This window comes from Candoia aspera, chromosome 5, assembly GCF_035149785.1.
Source record: "Candoia aspera isolate rCanAsp1 chromosome 5, rCanAsp1.hap2, whole genome shotgun sequence".
Lineage (NCBI taxonomy): Eukaryota > Metazoa > Chordata > Lepidosauria > Squamata > Boidae > Candoia > Candoia aspera.
Window position 1 is genome coordinate 9,763,634 of NC_086157.1, and position 19,192 is coordinate 9,782,825.

Here is a 19,192-nt window from a genome sequence, read left to right on the forward strand (position 1 = left end):
TGAGAATCATTTCTGGTAAAAGTAGCTCCTTAACATTCTTCTGAGCAAATCCATTATTTTTAACTTGAAGAAAAATGCCTAGACTAAGAGTGGACCAAATGTGACTTTTCTGATCAGCTTTTTTTTTAAATCTGAAAGTGTCTAATTTTTCAACATCTTTAAGATACTTCTTGCATATGAAAAGAATGTTTGCAGGATCCCTAATCTTTTACAGCTAAAGGATATATCTAGAAAGCTGAAAAAGTGGCAAGAGCACCAGTTCACAAAACCATTGCCATTATCAAACACATAATACACATTGGATGGAAAGGCCAACTGGTTGAGGCTTAAAGACAATTACCTTCTCTCCAAGGTAGAGGATGGTCTGAGACCATCCCCTTCCAGGGGCCATAAAGTTGTACCATGAAGCTTCCAGTCATTTGCAGCAAATTGATGCAACTGAAACACCCTTTTCAAAGAATGTGGATGTAACTGTCAGGCCCATGATGATAATAAAATTCATATTCAGGTTTGGACAGTAATGCCCGAACAATATGCTACAGCAGAGAAGTCCTAAAAATTAAAGTATTAAATAATTAAAATATTAAAAATTGAAGTATGAAATAATCAAAGGCCTCTGTAAATCTCCTCTGACCTTACCTTGTATTGACTAGACCCTGCCCCATATCTGCATGGGTGGGATTGAATTGCCTTCTTCAAAAGAGGAGACCCACTCGATGGAGTGACCTTCAGAGATTAAAGAAGGAGGTCATCTGGACAGAGACAATTCTCACACTTCTACAAACATAATAATGACCAATTTACTCTGGTTAAATGTTGGCCTCATTTTTCATGCCATGTACCATTGGGAAGTCTTAAGTCAGCCTAAAGATTCAGGGACTGAGCAGGGAACAAAAACAATATAGAGGTGTCTGTTTGGTCCCTAATATTTGAAGGGGAAAGAAAAATGAGGGGGGAGATATGCTAGAAAAGCTCTCTCCTAGAAAATTTCTCTTTTTCTTCCTGTACCCAGGGAGAAACTGATGCTGAAAAACAAATCTCCCTGGGAAATGTTGAGAAAGGCCATGTTTTAGCCTAAACAATCACAAAAAGTTATGTGGGAGGGTAAAATCCAACTGAGGAATAAGATGCCGTTCATCTCTAACAGGGCTATGCAAGCTTCAAAAATAATCCAGAAAAATTACATTGGACCTTCCCTACTGCTTTGCATTAAAGGAGCCCAACTTTTTTCAAGTTTTTGTCTGAGCATTAAAAAAAGGTGTAGCTGCTTTAAACATTGAATGAACTTCAATTAGTTAGTAGCACTTTTTTTCCAGACTCATGGAACAGTCTGAAAAAGATGGGTGGCTTTAATAAATAACTGAAAGATGCTGCATTCATATGTGTATAAGGTCCAGGGTTCATCTTCCAAAGGATTTTCAAAGCTTGCCCAATTCATTGTGTAATGCCTTTAAGAAATCAAAGCTGATAATTGCATGGAGGCGAGCTGTGTGGAATAGACTGTTTGATTTGGTCCTAGAATAAGACTTGCTGAATTAAGTTGAGATTAAGTTCTGTCTCATTCACTTGGGCCCAAATTCTGTATCAGTTCTAATTAACATCTCTCTCAGTTAATTTTTATGGAGATTTTCTCTTTTCTTTTTCTTTTCCCCTCAGTCTGCTCTTCAAAACCAGTATGTATCATCCCTTGTGGATTTAAGTTTCCATGGTAATGACTTGGCCAGCTAACATTTTTCAATATTTTTGTGTTCCTACTACTATCTCATTCTTGAAACAGCAGGGAAAGCATGACTGGCTTTGTGGTTCACCAAAGCAGCTGCAGGATTTGCCCATTGAACGCCAAGGTACACCAACCACAGCAGCTTTTTCTCTGAGTAGCAACTGAAGCAAGCTACCATTCAGATGCTCTGAGCCAGAGCTGAGGCTGGTCTGAATAAGTAAAATGATAGTGTGCCCAACATTTCTCCTTTATTATACAACATATACAAGTCCAAGGGATCCAGTTCATAACAAAACTTAAGCCTGGTCCTCCTGTGGCAATAAGGCCAATTCCCATCTCTCAATAGCCTTCTCTTAACTCAAGAGGCAACTCTAAAAGGTCACATGGCTGATCACCATAATTGTCTCAGGAAGTGCCATGGTGCTTGGATTTGACCAGATAACTCAAAACATTTCCCACTCAGATATTATCTAGATCTCTCTTTAAAGCATCAAGGGAATGTTGTTTCACAGCTACCTTGATCCCACAGCTTAGCTCATCCTATAGGTGGTTGTCCAGTTTGAAAGTGCTTCTCCGCCCCTCCAATAGTGTTTCCAGATTTTCAGAAGGTGTTGGAGATACATTCTATCACATTGATCAGTATCCTCAGCCAGTTTGGTAGGTGGTGATCACCTCCAACGAAATGACCCAAAATAGCCGGTGTACACTTTGGACTGAGTCACTTTGCGTCTTCTCTCCTGTTTCTTTGTTTCCCACCCCCACCTCCATGCATTCAGACACCAAGATATGTACCTGTTAAACACAGGGAATTAGAGGTTTTTGTCTATGGCTGACACTGCCTGCAGGGGCCTCTTCTCTTTTTACTTTTGTCTCAGACGTAAGTCCCCTTCTTTGCCCAATTTCCATGTGCATTCAGTGGTAATCTAAAGTATTTTTAGCTACACTTCAGGGTGAATTATGCTATTCAGTTCTGTCATTCCCACAATGTTTGCATAGCCTCCCTCTCTCAACAGCAGAACTTTTGAATGTTTCTAGGAGAAGTGGATTAGCAACAACAGTGCGCCCAAAGTTTCAGATGAACTGGTTGATAGTTTGTGCACAAACTGGACCCAAATTGTTTCTCTGCTGGATTGCATTACCTATGGATTGTCATCTTCCCCAATATCAATGAGCATTCCAATCCAAAGTTGGGGAAAGAATCACAACTATTAAGGAGTATTGACATTATTTTGCTAACTTCTTAGCTACAAAGCTAATGAAAGACTATTCTCAATAATGAAGACAGACAAATTCTGTTTCCAGACAATCTATTTATCTACTATGCAGGTGTTGTAAGCACACATTGAAATGAGCAGATTACTTTGGGAATGTCTGTCTAGGCCAATATTTATAGCAATACATGTATAGGTGCGTCTGTACATTTATCTACATTTGGCTTCACCCAACAAGCTGGAAAGAACCACTTAAATGAGATTCGAAGAAATCCAATTAATTATACCTGAAGGAAGGAAAGAAGAAGCCATATTAAAAAAAAGATTTGCTGCTGACTGCTGCGGTTCAAGAAAAAACTGCACATCGAGAAACAATCTTCAAGCCCTCTTGTGTTTCATTTTCCTTCTTATCCTATATAACAAACTACTTGGCTCTCTTTTAAGTGGGCTGGCTGGTCTCCAATGGTCCTTTGTTTTTACAACTGTCTGATTTGCTCTCGGGTTGATTTTCTCCCACAGGCTAATAGTTTTGCCAAAAGAAAAAAATCCCTTCTGAGAGGGTGCTGTACGGGGGACAGGAGAAAGGTAGATTGTACAAAAGGTATAGATATAGATATAGCAGCTGTATGACTATAATGGTGTAACAGGACCGAAGGCCCGCTAGTGGCTGCATGGCTGTTCTGCCAAGTGTCCAGGCAGTGATCAGGCAATTGGTTCTTTTGGATCCAGAGACAATAAGCACGCCAGTGGATAAAGAAACTTTAAGCTGTATTATCAACTTAAGCAAACAGATTTAAACAGAAAAAAAGTTTAGGCAGACCTTACAAAAGCATATAAAGCGTAGTATAAAGAAAGAAATCATAACATACTGTACCTAAGTAAGCTGATACCCAATCCCTTTTATGTTGCCAGGAGCCTCCTGACCAAGGCAAGAGGGACCCCCCAGGATGGCAATATTCCATAGCATCCCACGTGCAGGATCTGTGCAGAAGCTCCCAAACTCAAAAGGCAATTCCAAGGGTTTTATCCAAGTCTGGTCCTCAAACCTCATGACCATGTTTCCATGGTTGCAGGCTATGAGACCTGACCTTGACTAGGAAGCTTCCCAAGGCCCTAAAACACCTGTCTATGACATCATCCAAAAGCCTGGGAAGTTTTACAGATAAGCTAATGCTTAACAAAACAATCTGGGGGTTTTCTCTTATCTCTCCCTCCACTCCAAACAAAGTTATGTTCTGGAGGGCTGTTGGAGGAGTGGACTTACAAATTTTCAGTCTGGTGGTTTTATCCCCCCACCCACCCATGCCAAACAGAAATAAAAACAAGCCAATTAAACATCAGCATAACTCAACATAAACTCTATCTGTGTGAGGGAGAAAATCAACATACTGTACAGTATGTCACTTAACTCCTTGAAATAACAATGGTCTTGCCCATTGCCACTACAATGGCATGTATTAAAACATGCATAACCCACTTCTGTGGAGTGGGGGGAAACAGCAAAGGTTAAATATGAACTATACATTTGCAAATTCAGGACCTGGTAGCTCTGCAAACAAAGGAGAAGAATTTAATCAATACAGGGATCGGTGGTGGGTGGATGGAAGAGAAGATTGGTTGTAATAATCTTCCAGTCAGAAGTAAAATATGGTTTCTATGCCCACAGGTAGAGGAGGAGGGTAAGAAATCCTTCCACAGCAAGATTCTAACCATGGTCTGCTGCTGAGTCTTAGTTCTTAGAAGGATGGCAGCAAAACTATGGGAAAAAAATGGATTAACTTATTTTGAAGAAAAATGGTGAGGAGAGGAAGCCGAAATGCACCATCCTCATCCCAAAAGTAATGGATGGAGTGGTTTGCCGATTAGAAACCCAAGACTATCCCCAACAATGGGTTTCAGCTAGCAGTCCCTATCCCTCCCACATTCTCCAAGTTGGCTATAGATTGTTGAAGAACCCTCTAGAACGGAATTATTGTGTCATTTATTTTTAAATATGTCAAAATGTGTATGCCATTGATGAAAACCAAATTTTCCTAGGTGGATTTACCATACATTAAAATCAACAATCTGCTTTGAAAAAACAACGACCCTAAAACAAGCAAAACAGAACACTGATTCATTAAAAAAAATCCTATGCTGGCTATACATTTCACATATTAACAAGTTCCTATATTAAAAGGCCCAGACAAATCACAACTTCAGAACAGAGCTACCACTAAGAACATCTGCTCTCAGGGAGTTGCTCAATGAACCTCAGCACTGGAATACATCTGATGAAGAGACCCAGGATGAGCTTAGAATTTGGGTAGAAACATGGTGAAGGCACGCAGGAGGCTCGTGTCAGAAAGAGTCAAACCTGCTCATGTACTTTGGATGCAACACAACAGTTTGACGTATCAGAAACCGTTCAAGAGAGGAATGCTCCTGTGTACAGTAGATAATTGCCTTTTTATTTTTACACAGTAAATATCACTCTTCAAAACAGGCTAACTGGTTCCATCTGGGTGCACTTTCTCATGTAAGAACACTGGATATAGATGTTAAGAACAGTTCAGCAAGTGTAAACCCACCATACAGGTGTCTTACAGCCTGCTATGCTTACCTCTGTCATTGCACTGCTTGACTAAAATTGACTAAATGTCAACTCTGAGAGGAATAATCAGTCTTTGGCAGGGAGTGCACATTACTCAAGAATGAAGCACTGCTGTTTTCAAGGACTTTTTAAAAAATGCTTCACAGATATGCCAATCAGAGACCTTTGCAAGCTGCGTAGCTTTGAGAGTTAATGACAGAGGTGACTCTTCTGAGCTGCTTCTCTGAACCACCGAAAACACTCTGTCTGTGTGGTGCCTGGCAGGATCCCATGGTCACCGTCCATTCTGTGACACTCGGTTCATCTGGCGCCTTCTCAAGAAGCGAGGTTGCACTTCTTGTCCCTTGCTGGACTGTGTGGGCAATTCTTTTTCAGAACATTCAGTCCATCTTCCATGAAAAAGATCTTTTTTTCTAATTTTCTTTTTCCTTTCTCTCTCTCCCTCTCATTTTAAACTTCCATTATTTAAGGATCTTGAAAAAACATAAACAAACCCTGTTACCTTAAGACATCCAGGGGAAATGAGCACATGTTGATAATTATTGGTTTGGACTCCATTTTATTCATTTCTGTGGTGAGCAGAATGCTTGTTTATACCTAAGCTTAAGAGCTGAAATGTAGACCAGGTCATAATTATGTTTTTATATTCACTGGATGAACATCTGGGTGAAAAATAAGGAATGGTATTTTCTGCTACTGCTGGAGTTTGAGGAGGTGGAGATGGCCAAGCAAATGATGGTGGTGGATCAAGCCAATGGCTCCAAAGTTCAGCTGCCCTACCTTGAACAATAGCAATGTTCACCTCAACCCCCTTGAAATGAAATCAATAGCAGTTATTTGCAGAACAGAAATGAGAAGGCAGGTAAAGGCTTCCTTGGTGGCTGGACTCAGGTTGGTTGGGCAGACGCTTTATTCCAGACAGACCAGAAAGGTGGAGGAAGGCTGACTTATCTTTGTCAAAAGCTGGATTTATTTTATCCCCTTTCCCTTCCCTTCCCATATACAGTATATGTATGTAGAAGCCAGAATGGCAAATTTTACAAGGTTGGAGGTCATTAACTTACTTCTCTGACCAGTGGGAGGGGTTTTGAAGGATGGGAATTGGAATTGTTAGAAATTACCAACAATATTTGGTGGCCAAATGGCCAAATGTTGGGCTTTTGGTGGAGGGTGTCGAGAGCATGTTATGGGTGGAAATAGAAGAGGTGTGCTTCAGAGACAGCATCCCCACTTTCCATCTCCATCTTTATTTTTTTTTAAAATAACAGCAACAACAAAACCCAAACCATGCAGCTGGGCTTGTGGCTCTTGGCTGTTCACCTCTTTAAAGTAGCACTGGCAATGCAGAAAAAGGAAGAGCAGGACATCAGCTCAGAGATGGAAGAAGATCAAGGATATTGTGAAGGCAGCAGTCTAAATTGTAAAAATAATGACTCGTTGGTGCATGGTGCAATTTGGGACTTTTCAGCAGATGGAATGAATAAGTTTCCTAAATTGGAAAAGAGTGAAAATTATGTAACTAACAATTTAGACCCCGTCATGGTGCCTGAGGCAGATGCGTCATCCTTCCTATTGGCAGGACTATGGGTGACAAACGGATTGGATCCTTGAAGAGAAATCTTTCCCTTGGGGTGGGAGAGGACACCCTTTCTGAAATCATCCCTAAAATAAAGTGAGTTCCACTGGGGTGGTTTCTGCATCAAACTGGGACTTTTCTGAAACTTTGTGGGCAAACTTCAGAGGGCTACATTTCCATTTTAGTGTGATAGAGGAGGCTTTTTTTATTAGTTTAAAACATGTTCCATCTTCTCTTTTTTATTACCAATGTGTTGGACAGGGAGTTATTAAATAAGCATCAGTGACAAGATGGTGGTTATGACTGTGCAAAGTCCTGTCCATCTTTTGTATGTATGTCAACATCATGTTCATGTACAAAGGCGGGGGGTGCTTTGATCTTCATCTTGCCTTCTTTGACCCCACACCACCCTGGTTCAGTGGACCCTACTGAAGAGGCTTCATTGTTCTCTAGGTCTTCTCACTGCCCTGTTCTGTGGATTTTCAAAATATTATTCAATCCCTGCAGATCTCTGAAGTCTGAAGTGTGTTCTAATTAATATATTCACAAATTATGATAAGGGTGATGTTTATACCCTACTTTTTTGTCCTTGGGGCACTCATACTGTGCAGCGAGTCTTTTTTGCTAGGTACCTTTCAATTTTTTATGCAAATGACATGATTGGATAGATGTATCTGTGCTCTGCTGTGCTCTGCTTTGGGATGAATCCAGGAAAATCAGGGCCATTTGAAAAACTCTTTACTCTCCCAAGGTTAGATGGAGAACTTGAAACTGTCCTTTCTCAGGTGAAAACCAGGAGGCCCTATTTGTCATTCCAGAGCTTAATCATGCTGCAAATGAAACAGCTCCAGCAGTTATACTAAGAAAGGCAAGATTCTCCTATAGAATGATGTGATCCCCAAGCAAAGTCATATGAAATGAATCAGCTTTATTCTTTTGGCTGCTCAATCAACAGCAAATAAATAGTTGTTAACTGGGGTGGGCAGGGCATTTATGGATGTAGCCAAGAGAGCAGCAGAAGCTGATACAGCATAGAGTATTTTCCAAGAAGGCTACATGTTGTCATATCCCTCCAACTCTTTAAAACGGGTCTTTCCCCCTTTGCACACTGAATTGTAACATCTTAAAGGATTCTCCAGTGTTCCAAAGGCAGACATTAAATGCTATCCTAAAAGTAATAGACCAGTTTGAGCTAGAAGGAATGTAGCCTGATGCTGTCATGAGCACTGATGGTGAGCAGGAGGGGGCCCCTATCCAGGGGAAAAAGCGCATGCGTAGTTTAGAGGCTTTGAACTTTCCTTCAAAGAAACTCAGAGCAGACCCCCCTTGAGTTTTGGGTTTATCTGTGTGGGTTTCCCACGCGCTTTAAGTTTGGCAGGATTTTCTGTCTACTAGACTAGTTCAATAAACACTAGAGACCAAGATACTGTCTCAGCGTGGTTCTTCACTCTAAGATAGGACAGATGCCCTCAGCTGTGTTGGTGTATGTGGATTTAAGTCATTATCAAATTCAACTCATGGGAGAAGAAGAGAAAGAGGAAGAGGAAGAATTGATGCTGTATCGTATTGCAATGCACATGAATTACCTTGAGAAATTTCAGCCCGGTTTTAATTAGCTTCTGAAACCTTCCAAAACTTTTTTGAAGAACTGAAATTTCAGAACTGTGATCTACCTGCTTTGGTGGTGAACACAAAAGGTTCCCTTGGTTTGCACTCAGCCTTGCTGGACTTTTGAATAAGAAAATAACATCATTTTCAAGCTGAGCAAAAGTTCTTGTGACTTCATGGAGAAGTCCACATAGTTTTCTTGACAACAACACAGAAATGGCTTGCCACTTCCTTCTTTGGGTACTTTTATTTTTATTCCCCAATAAAAATAAAGCCTACAGCCCTGGGTCTCCCATCCAAGCACTAAACAGTTCTGATTCTGCTTCATATTTTTTTCAAAATCAACTAAGATCGATTAAATATAGATTTATTGTACTTCTTAAAATTGATTAATGCAGCCAGATTTCAAGAGGACCAGTTGTCAAGTGGGATTTAAATAAAATCATGAGACTAGACTTGTAAACGCATAGACTGCAGATAGGGTGGAGTAGACTGCATAAGTAAATTAAAAGTAGAACTTTCCAGTTGGCCCCCAGGTGTTTTTTTTTTTTTTGTGCTTTCAAGTCAGTCTTGACTCCTGGTGACTGCCTGGACAGGTCCCTGCAGTTTTCTTGGCAAGATTTTGGAAGTGGTTTGCCATTGCCTGCTTCCCGGGCTGAGAGAGAGGGGCTGGCCCAAGATCACCGAGCTGGTTTTGTTCCAAAGGTGGGACTGCTGGTTCTAACTTGGTGCCTTAACCACTACACCAAGTTGGCTCTCTAGCAAGGACTAGCAAGTGTATATAATTATTATAAAATAAAATGCACCATTCTTGACTTGAAGCTTTACTAACTCTATTGCCCTGTATTTACAAGTTAGAACTAAATTTGTATTTAAGTAAAAGAGAAACTTGAAGGGAAAAGGTGGTTTAATTTAATGATAGTCATTAATTATAATAAGAAAAAACGCAAGTGGATTAAGGAATATGATTTGATTAAGGTATATAAAACTTAATTGAGTAATTAATTTTGCATGAAAATCGTGATATTGCAAGGTGATTAACAGTAGTGATTAACAGTAGTGAGATTAAGCAATTGAAAATCTTTTCGGCTGACTAGAAATCAGAATGTTAATAGTCTGTAGAAAAATGTTCCCTTTGTTTCAAGTTGCTATAATTCAGTGAATGGTGTAATTTAAGAAAATCTGGTCAAGCTTAACTTGGAGCTCCACTGAAAATCTTTGGATTGATGTAATGACTAGAAGGACCAAGGTTGTATGCAAAGAGCCTGAGATCAGACGACATATATAAAAAAAAGGTGGAGCTTCAATTGCATCATTGTAGTCCCCATCTTGTCTTTTTTGATCATACCCTGTGGACATCCCTAGGCATGTCCATTACAATAATAATCCACAGATGTCAGCCATCACATCATTGATGTCAACCACCCTACCATTGAGAAATGATCAATGCTTAGTCCATGGGGGTGCGTAGGTGACAAAAAGGGAAGGGTTTGAACAAGCATCCATATTGACTTGAAGATTATAGTTGGCAGGCATGGTTCTCTGCTCTAGGATGGTTTTTCTAGTATCTGCAATAAATGAACTTTATTTAAAGGGATGTGTCCTCATACCTTGGCCTGCTAATCTTCAGTGTGAGAAATGGTCTGGGTGAAACCTTCCTGGGAATCCATTCTACCTTGTCCCTTATTGCTTACAGGACAGTTTCAGGTTCTGTGATCTGACTGGTATGAATTTTTGGCAAGCTGTGGTTCACCAAGCCCAGAATTGGTACTGTAAAGTGCTATTTGTTTCTAATATTGTTTAAGATGTCTACTAAGGTTCTGGGAAAGACTAGGCAGAGCTTTGAAAAGCAGTTGAGCCAGCCTGCCTGCCTGCCTGCCTGCCTGCCTGCCTGCCTGCCTGCCTGCCTGCCTGCCTTCCTTCCTTCCTTCCTTCCTTCCTTCCTTCCTTCCTTCCTTCCTTCCTTCCTTCCTTCCTTCCTTCCTTCCTCTGAACTATACTGCTGATATGGGTACTGGTATCTTCATGCTTCATTTTTGTTGCTGAACTACTCACCTGTTTGCATTTGGGGGGGTTAAGAGTTGGGGTAAGGGGAATACTCAAAGAATTGACTGTCCCTGCATAACCCCAACTGAGTACTGAAATGTTTGGGGGGAGTCAAAAAAGTCAAGATGGTGCCCATGACCATGCAGTCAAAACCCCACCCCTTTTTTCACCCCTAGTAACAGGCTGTGTGCCTATAGCACCATCTCATTTGGACCTTGGTGTTCATTCTGACCAACAGCCCCATTTTTGATGCATACTTCAATTTGCATGTATTTGGTATTCTTCTCCTTCAGACCTACCTCACCAAGTTAACAGAATTTTTTTCAACTGCAGCTCTGCTTAAGTATTATCTAAGGAGCTGTTTATCGTGTTTTAATTTCTGTTCTGAGGTGTGTGAAATAAGGCAGAAAGGCAGGACTGAAATAAAATAAATGCCAACAACGGGGCTGGTTCTGTTCCTTCCTCCCCGATTTTGCCTTCCCTTCTGCGTTGTTTTATTCATGGCAACCCACATGCACATGTGTAAGGTGAGGAATAATGCCAGTTTCCTCCGAGAATCTAAAACGAAAATTACAAAACAGAGATTGAGGTTTATCTTCATGCTTGTTAATATTTCCTTCAAATTAACCCAAATTACTCAACTTTTTATTTTCAGGTCTAAGAATTCTAGAAAACGGATGTTGTGTGGGCCAATCCTTTCATTTGCAACTTTTTATTCCCACTGAGTCATCAGAAATTTCCAGTGTCTACCACACCTTAGGGTTTTGCTCATCCAAACCAGACAGTGCTGTATTAGATCCTGTTTATTTGGTTTAGTGTGTGTGTGTTTTTTTTTTGCAAAGTTGCTTAAAATTGGACAGATAATTTTTTTAAAAAAACATTTGATCTCCTTGGAGATACATTCTATTGAAAAAAAAATACAGTACCCACTATTTTATTTGATTTCCAAGACTTACAGTACATTCTAGGTAAAGGTAAAGGTTTCCCTTGACATCAAGTCCAGTCGTGTCCGACTCTAGGGGGCAGTGCTCATCTCTGTTTCAAAGCCGAAGAGCTGGCGTTTGTCCGTAGACACTTCCGTGGTCATGTGGCCAGCATGACTAAACGGAACACTGCTACCTGCCCGCTGAAGCGGTACCTATTAATCCACTCAGATTTGCATGTTTCTGAACTGCTAGGTTGGCAGGAGCTGGGACTAGCAACGGGAGCTCACCCCATCACGTGGATTCGAACCGCCGACCTTCCATGGATCAGTGTTTTTTCATTTTATAGGCCTGTTCCCACAACATTTTTAAACTGGATCAATAAGGAAGTTACTGTAATGAAAGAAGACCAAAGCCAAATCCCTTGACCTTGTCTGTGAATACTCAAGCGTTAAATTTAACTTCAAGCAGAACCAAACATCCGTGGGGTTAAGCTAACTCAATTTAGTCAATGTTGTTGTAAGCATATCTAAACCCAGTCAATTCTTCCACCATTCATAATTAGTCCTCCAAGAAAAAGAGGTGAAGTGAAAGAAGGACTGGAGAAACAAGATCAAGCAGCAAAGAAACATACTTCCCATTAACTGGCTGGAATAGTCAAGTCATACCTCCTGCTGCATGCCTAGTCCTTGGGGAGAAACTGACTTATGATGTCATAACATCTTGCTAGTTTGCAAGGGCTCATTAGACACTTCCCAAAGAAAATAGATTCATTCCCTATATGACTGGTTTTGACCAATTCTGTGCTGCCACTAAGGAGATCTGTCCGAGTTAATGGCCACCTGGGTTAAATGTACAGTATCATGGGAACAAGGCTGAATGTGGTTCATTTGAAGACTAGAGATTGAGGATGCTGAAAGGTATCAGGGGCATTACAAACTTCAGAATAAATAAAATTAAAGGATGGCAACGGGAGCCACCAATATGTTTATTGAGTGAATTGCTAGTTGATGATGCCCCCAAACGTGTCTGCAGCTAGAAAAAAGGAGAATGCAAAATTTCCAGTTAAATACCACTTCTGTTAACCTCTTCAAAATCATTGCAAGTAATATTTCCTTACTTTACTGGGTTATTAAAGGATTATAAGGATAACATAGGTAAAGTCCTTTGAATAAATAAGAGGGTTCAGTGTAAATGCTTCACATAATTATTTCCTCCCAAATCATCTCATTTCTTTGAAATCTTTCAGCTCTTTGGTGTGTAGCTTGTAGCCTCGAAACTGCTTTCTTACTAGCTGGCAATCAACAATTTCATCATAGTTTCCATTTCAAGTTCATGAGCAGAAGAGAAGCCTCCCCCCCACCCCCCGTTAACGTGACAAGTGGTAGTTAAAGATGTACTATAGCAGGAAAATGATGGAATGGTTTAACAATGAAAACGTCCTTATGTAATCCTGATCTAACTGTGATTGTTGACTTAGGTGGTGACTGTTGTGTCCATGCCTTAACAAATTCCTGAAATGTCTCCTCCATCTGTCTTAGCAGTGGCCCAAATTTCGGGAAGACTGACCACCGCTTAAGTGGTTGGACAAAGACCTCAGGGCAGCAAGTACGCTGGAAAAAGTTGAACAAACAAACTTGTGTGTAGTTTAGTCCACGGTGGCCATTTAGATATGGCCCCCTGCAGCTAAGCATGGTCTCTGTTTTATAAAAATGGTGTGTCAATGGCAATGGGCTGCTCCCTGCTTTTTATGGTGTTTGAATCACAATAAGGATGATTTTTCCACATGCTGAGAGTCAGAAGGGAAACAGTCTCTCTTTGGCTGAGGTTGCTTCAAACATTCAAGGAGTGCTTAAAGTGAGATGCTGGGACCTGGGGTTTGATCAGAGGCTGAAGGAGGAAGGATAGAAGCGGAAGGCACAGATAATGAAAAAAGGCTCCTGAAGCAGCATAAAAGGGTGTCTGTCTTCCTTCACTCAAGACAGTTGGAGATTCTGACCTGCTTGAAAACTGCCAGAAGATCCAGCCAAGAGAAAGAAACACTTGTGACTTCACAGTGCAACCCTCATTGCTTCCTGCACAAGCTCCTTCAAATTTCCACTGGAATCATTGGGAATAGAGCTTATGATTTTTCTCTTCCTCCTGTCCCACCCAGTGATTAATCACTGGTAGAGTTTATTTTATTTATTTTATTTATTAAATTTATATTACTGCCCATCTCCAGTTCCTCTGTCAGCAAACCAATCTTATCATAGGTATCTGTGATGGAGTTTTTAAAAGTTAATAAAAGAACTCCAAGCAGCTAACAGCAATCTTGCAAAGTAGAAGCGTGAACCAAAACTTGCACATTTCATGCAGTAGTTAGATGAAGAAAAATAGAGATAGCTTACATTTATTCAGTAGATCTGGATACAAGTAGATTCATAGTAGAAGGTACTTAATCATCACTGGTTCTTTGTAGACATTCTTATGGAAATAGAAATGTCTGGGTGCAAGGGAGATGAAAGGATGAGAGCTGCATTCTGCAGCAGCTCCTGCTTGCAGGTGTGCGAGAAGGGTAATGGAGATTGTTAATCCCCAAGCCCAAGAAGAAGGAGGAAGTGGAAATCAGGTGACCCATGTGACATCCCACAAGCACAATAGAGATATGTTTACTAGAGAAAGTGCTCTGAGTTGACCCCCTGATAATTCCAACAATCTGAGCTGAACTTGTTAATTTGAATTGGATAACAATTTAGAATTACATCCAGTGCTTTCTCCTCCGCTGTAAACGTAGCATTCTGGGGTTAGTACCCTTCTAGCATGTCATGAGGGGAAGTGGAAAGGGACTGAAATATAGAAGTTGCAAAGCTACTACTAAATGTCCAGGTTTGACCTCTTGGCCTCAGGAAGTGCCCATGAAAGAAATGGACCAAATTCATTTGACCCACAAAGGATATCTTTATCACCTTTCATGGAATCTGAAATAAATAGGTACTTGAATACGGCAGGGGTAGACTTAGCATGTATTTTCAGTTCTACTTTCCATGTGGGCAGAAAATGGAAAGACGATTTGTTTCTATTCTTAATGCTCCGAATCTGTTGCATTCTGAAAAGTGAGCACACAGGCAGAATTTCATATCTCATATGGTGCTAAGAAGGGGATTTTGGATACAATCCTATTGAGATCAGATACCTTTTAGTTATCATTTTTTTAATTACAGGAAGGAAGGAAAACTCAAGAACCATGTACAGTATCTTTTAGCTATCAAACAAAACTAATTTTGGGTATACAGCATCTATACCATTCAAGTGAGTATGCTTATTTACAGAAGATGCACTGTTAAACATCTATAATGATATATGTATTTTACATTTGTATTTAGGCCTCCAGTTAGGACTCCCGGTAAGAGAATGCTTGTTCACATATGGAAAGGTGATTTTTTAAATGAGTTGTATAATTTAATGATTGATTCCTCTCACAAAAGCACTCATCATCCATATCCTTCAGCCTCTTTTTAGGTTCTAAATTGTTGATGGTGTAAATACAGCCTGTGTTCACAGCCCTGCATTCACAGCCTTACACTAGAGCAGTGTTTCTCGACTTTGGCAACTTGAAGATGTGTGGACTTCAACTCCCAGAATTCCCCAGCCAGCTTGGCTGGCTGGGGAATTCTGGGAGTTGAAGTCCACACATCTTCAAGTTGCCAAGGTTGAGAAACACTGCACTTAAGGGTCAATCAACATTAGCTCCAAATGAGGCATGGGTTTGGGTTACATACAGCCAGTTTAACTAAGTCCCTCCTTCTTTGATGGAGATGGGAAAATGTGGAGTCCTGTTCCAGTCCTAGAATTTGCTGGAATTAGGGCGAGAGAAGAGGGAATTAACATAGCTCCCCAGAGCTTCAGATTAAAGTACGTCATTTCCAGAAAAAAAAAGAAGTTTGGGTAAAAGAAATCAAGTGGCCCTTGCTTCAGGAAAAAAAATTGCTATCCTATAGGAACAGGTTAACATGTTCCAGCCCAGAGTTGCCCTATGCTTTTCTGAATGTTTGTTCCTCAATGCTCTGCCAAAATGTCTTTGTCTCTGTCTTTTATTTCTCTGTGCAAGTTCATTAATCATACATATTTCAGTCTTACTTGCATATCTCAGATGGCACATTAAAAAAATAATCTTTTGTGATTAGGAATAATAATTTTGAAACCCCACCCTTTTTTATTTGCAGCACACATCTTGTGGTCTGCTTGAATCGTTGCGCTTTCTTTTGTAATGCCCTTTTAAAATTCTTGTTTTCGTGTGATTTGAACAGCACTGTATGAACCTCTTTCAACAAGAATGCTGACATTTTGATATCTGAAGTGAAAAATAATGTTATAGTTTTCTTTTTTAAAAAATGATGTTTGATTTTGTTTATCTCTTGTGAAATTGACATATATCCCCACCTCCAAAAAAGTGGGAGTGAAACCTCCCCCATTTACTTTGAAGCTTAGCCTTACTAAACAAAAGACAAAGTCAAAGTCTTCCACTCAGCTTTTCCTTCTGTCCTATTGGAAGGATTAAAAATATCATTCATAACTCATAATTGTTCTTCAGTAGCTGCAATAACTTTCAGGGATAGTAAGGTTAGCACTGCTTATCTTTCTCAATATATAACGCTCCCTTTCTTTCTCTCTCTCTGTTTGAAATATCCATAGCTAAGCCATGTTGACAGGAAGTAAACATTCAGGCCTGCATTGCATTGAATTTCTCATTTCTGCTGTTTTAGAATCATACATTTTTTTAAAAAGCAATTCTTTGCAATGTGTCCATCCCACTTCCTGGAAAAACTCCAGATGTAGAAAATGTGTGTGTAAGTAAAAATAATAATAAGCCTGTAATGTAATCGGTTGTCATAATAGTGGATTGTTTGCTTAATGATGGTTTCCTCTACCCTCCCCCATGCCACGGTGGTCTGTGTTTTTCACTGTTGAAAACATTTCCACCAGAAAGGGATCTTTTCGCCTTGCAACCAGTCCTACGTCTGACTCTTCTGCATGGAATTTAGGGCATTACTAAAAGTTAAGACTTCTGTCTGTGTGATACACAAATGTAAACAATTACAATCCAGTAATATTATTGCCAGAAACATCATATTGCCTTGTCTAAATTGCAGTGGCTGGCCAGCCAACCCTCATCCCAAGTCATGATTTTAAAAAAAATGGCATGGAGAAATGGTTATTATTATAGGAGAGCCAGACTGAACTGTAATCAGAGTGAAATCAATCTTTCAATTCCCTGGCAAGTCCTGTAGCTGGAAGAGGTTTCTGCATGTGTGAAAAATCCTCTTCCTGTGCTTCTAGGGAAGTGCATAGAAGACTTCTTCTCAGAAGGAACACAAAGCAAATCAAGGTGGAAATTTGCCTTGTTTTGTAGCTAAACTCCCCTTTGAAGCTTTGTACAGCCCTGTTAAGTAGACTGGAGGGATGTATGACTGGAGAACCATGTATGATACGAGTGTCATGGTGGTAGACTGTGAATTTGGGTTTATGCTACAACAAAACAATGGGTGGAATGTAGGCAAAAAGTGGAATAACAAGCAGAATGTGGCATTCGTACATCAAGGGCTTGGATATGTACTTTGGCAGCAAATTGTTGCAAACAAAAGAAAGAAAAAGCTGAGAAAAATGTACATAAACTTGAAGACTCATAAAATTGATGTGCCCACTGAGGTTTAATTGATTTATACATCCTTTTCTTCCTGTGATAATTGTCACCTACACATCTCTTTCCCTACTGTGGGCTTTAATTTCCTCCTGTCAAATTGTGCTCCATCCACAGAGCCATGGCTAAGCTTGTAAGAATCAGACTTAATTATTAAATGACATTTCACTGACAAAGATCTATTTCTAAACAATGGCTGGGTGTCAAATGACATAGATTTAAAGTTACTGTCTTGTGAATAATTTTGCAAATGTAAAAATACAGTAATATTTAAGACATAAACTGACATGCCAGATTAAGGAAGTTACTTAACATTTTACCATACATCTTCTTTTCTCTTGATTTCCATCTTAGCATTAAATGAGGTGTTATTAAATACTAGAAACAATCATGTATCCATACATGTCTGGATGTATACAATATTTCGACATATACCCATACACACATAGCCACACATACAGATACTTCCAAAGTGTGTTTCAAGGAGACCTTAAATATCCATGTTGATTAGATTTTATGTCTACTTTGCCAGGGGTCTGTGAGAATCACCTATGGAAAGATATATTGGGACAAATGGCCTTTGGGTATTCAGAGATGAGATGACCAGAAGTTTCCTTTTTGTCCTTGAGTGCTTATTGTAATATTGACACTACTATTACCTACACAAACTACTGCACGCAGACTGCAGTCTCTGTCTAGAGAACAACTTCAAGATCCAAATCTCCAACTAAAACATATGGTCACTTTTTTGGATATTTTTCCCCACCCCCTCCACTCTGACTATCTTGCAAGATGATACTAACAGTATTTCAACATTCATTAGGGTCTTCCTCATGGATGGAATTTGGAATATGAGCAGAAAAACAGGTTGGCATATTTGCAATGCTCTGATGGGCAACCTCTACTCTTACTCTGTTATAAGGCTTCTGAGTGGTCCTTTCCTGACAGCTTTACTCCAGGGTAATTTAAGGACAATCATTTGTAAATCCCGCTGGCTTCATTCCCCCTCCTACCAAGCAGGAAAAATCAATAATTGCTCTCCTTAAAGTGTGACAGGCTTGGACGAGAATGGCTGCATGCCTAAAGTCGAGGGTTTAGCCACCTTCCAAGTTGCCTGGAAGAGAAGTCCCTAGTGCGTAGGTCTTCCACATCGCTTAGCTCAGGATGGTTCTGAATGTGGATCCATTGGTCTTCTGGAAGATGGATGCATTTGTGTCCAGAAATAGCCCAAGGGCGGAAGAGGGATGCAGGGCTGGAGCTTTTAATCTGTAAGGACTATCATTTGATTGCATGGATTTATGGCTTCTTATTACTGTTATTACTTTTACAAATTCATTGTATTGAGATTTTGATTTTGAAAATTATAAACTGTTGGGAGTTTGTGTAGGGTATGGTGTTACATAAAGAATAAACCAATAATATTAATATTCAGCCCAAATGTATCATGGTATCTTCTCTGTCTGTCTGTCTGTCTGTCTGTCTCTGGCTCTCTCTCTCCCCCCCTATATATCTTTATCTATCTAATCTATCCATTCATCCATCCCTTCCCATCAGTTTTTGACTCCTGGACAAATCCCTGAGGTTTTCTTGGCAAGATTTTGGAAGTGGTTTGCCATTGCCTCCTTCCCAGAGCTGAGAGAGAGTGACTGGCCCAAGGTCACCCAGCTGGCTTTGTGCCTAAGGTGGGACTGGAACTCATAGTGTCTTGGTTTCTAGCCTGATGCCTTAACCACCACACCAAACTGGCCCTCATCATGGTATCTAATGCAACTGCATAACACAAGCCATTTGAACAAGTGTCCCAGAACTGTATATTAACCAGGTTAGCAATAGAA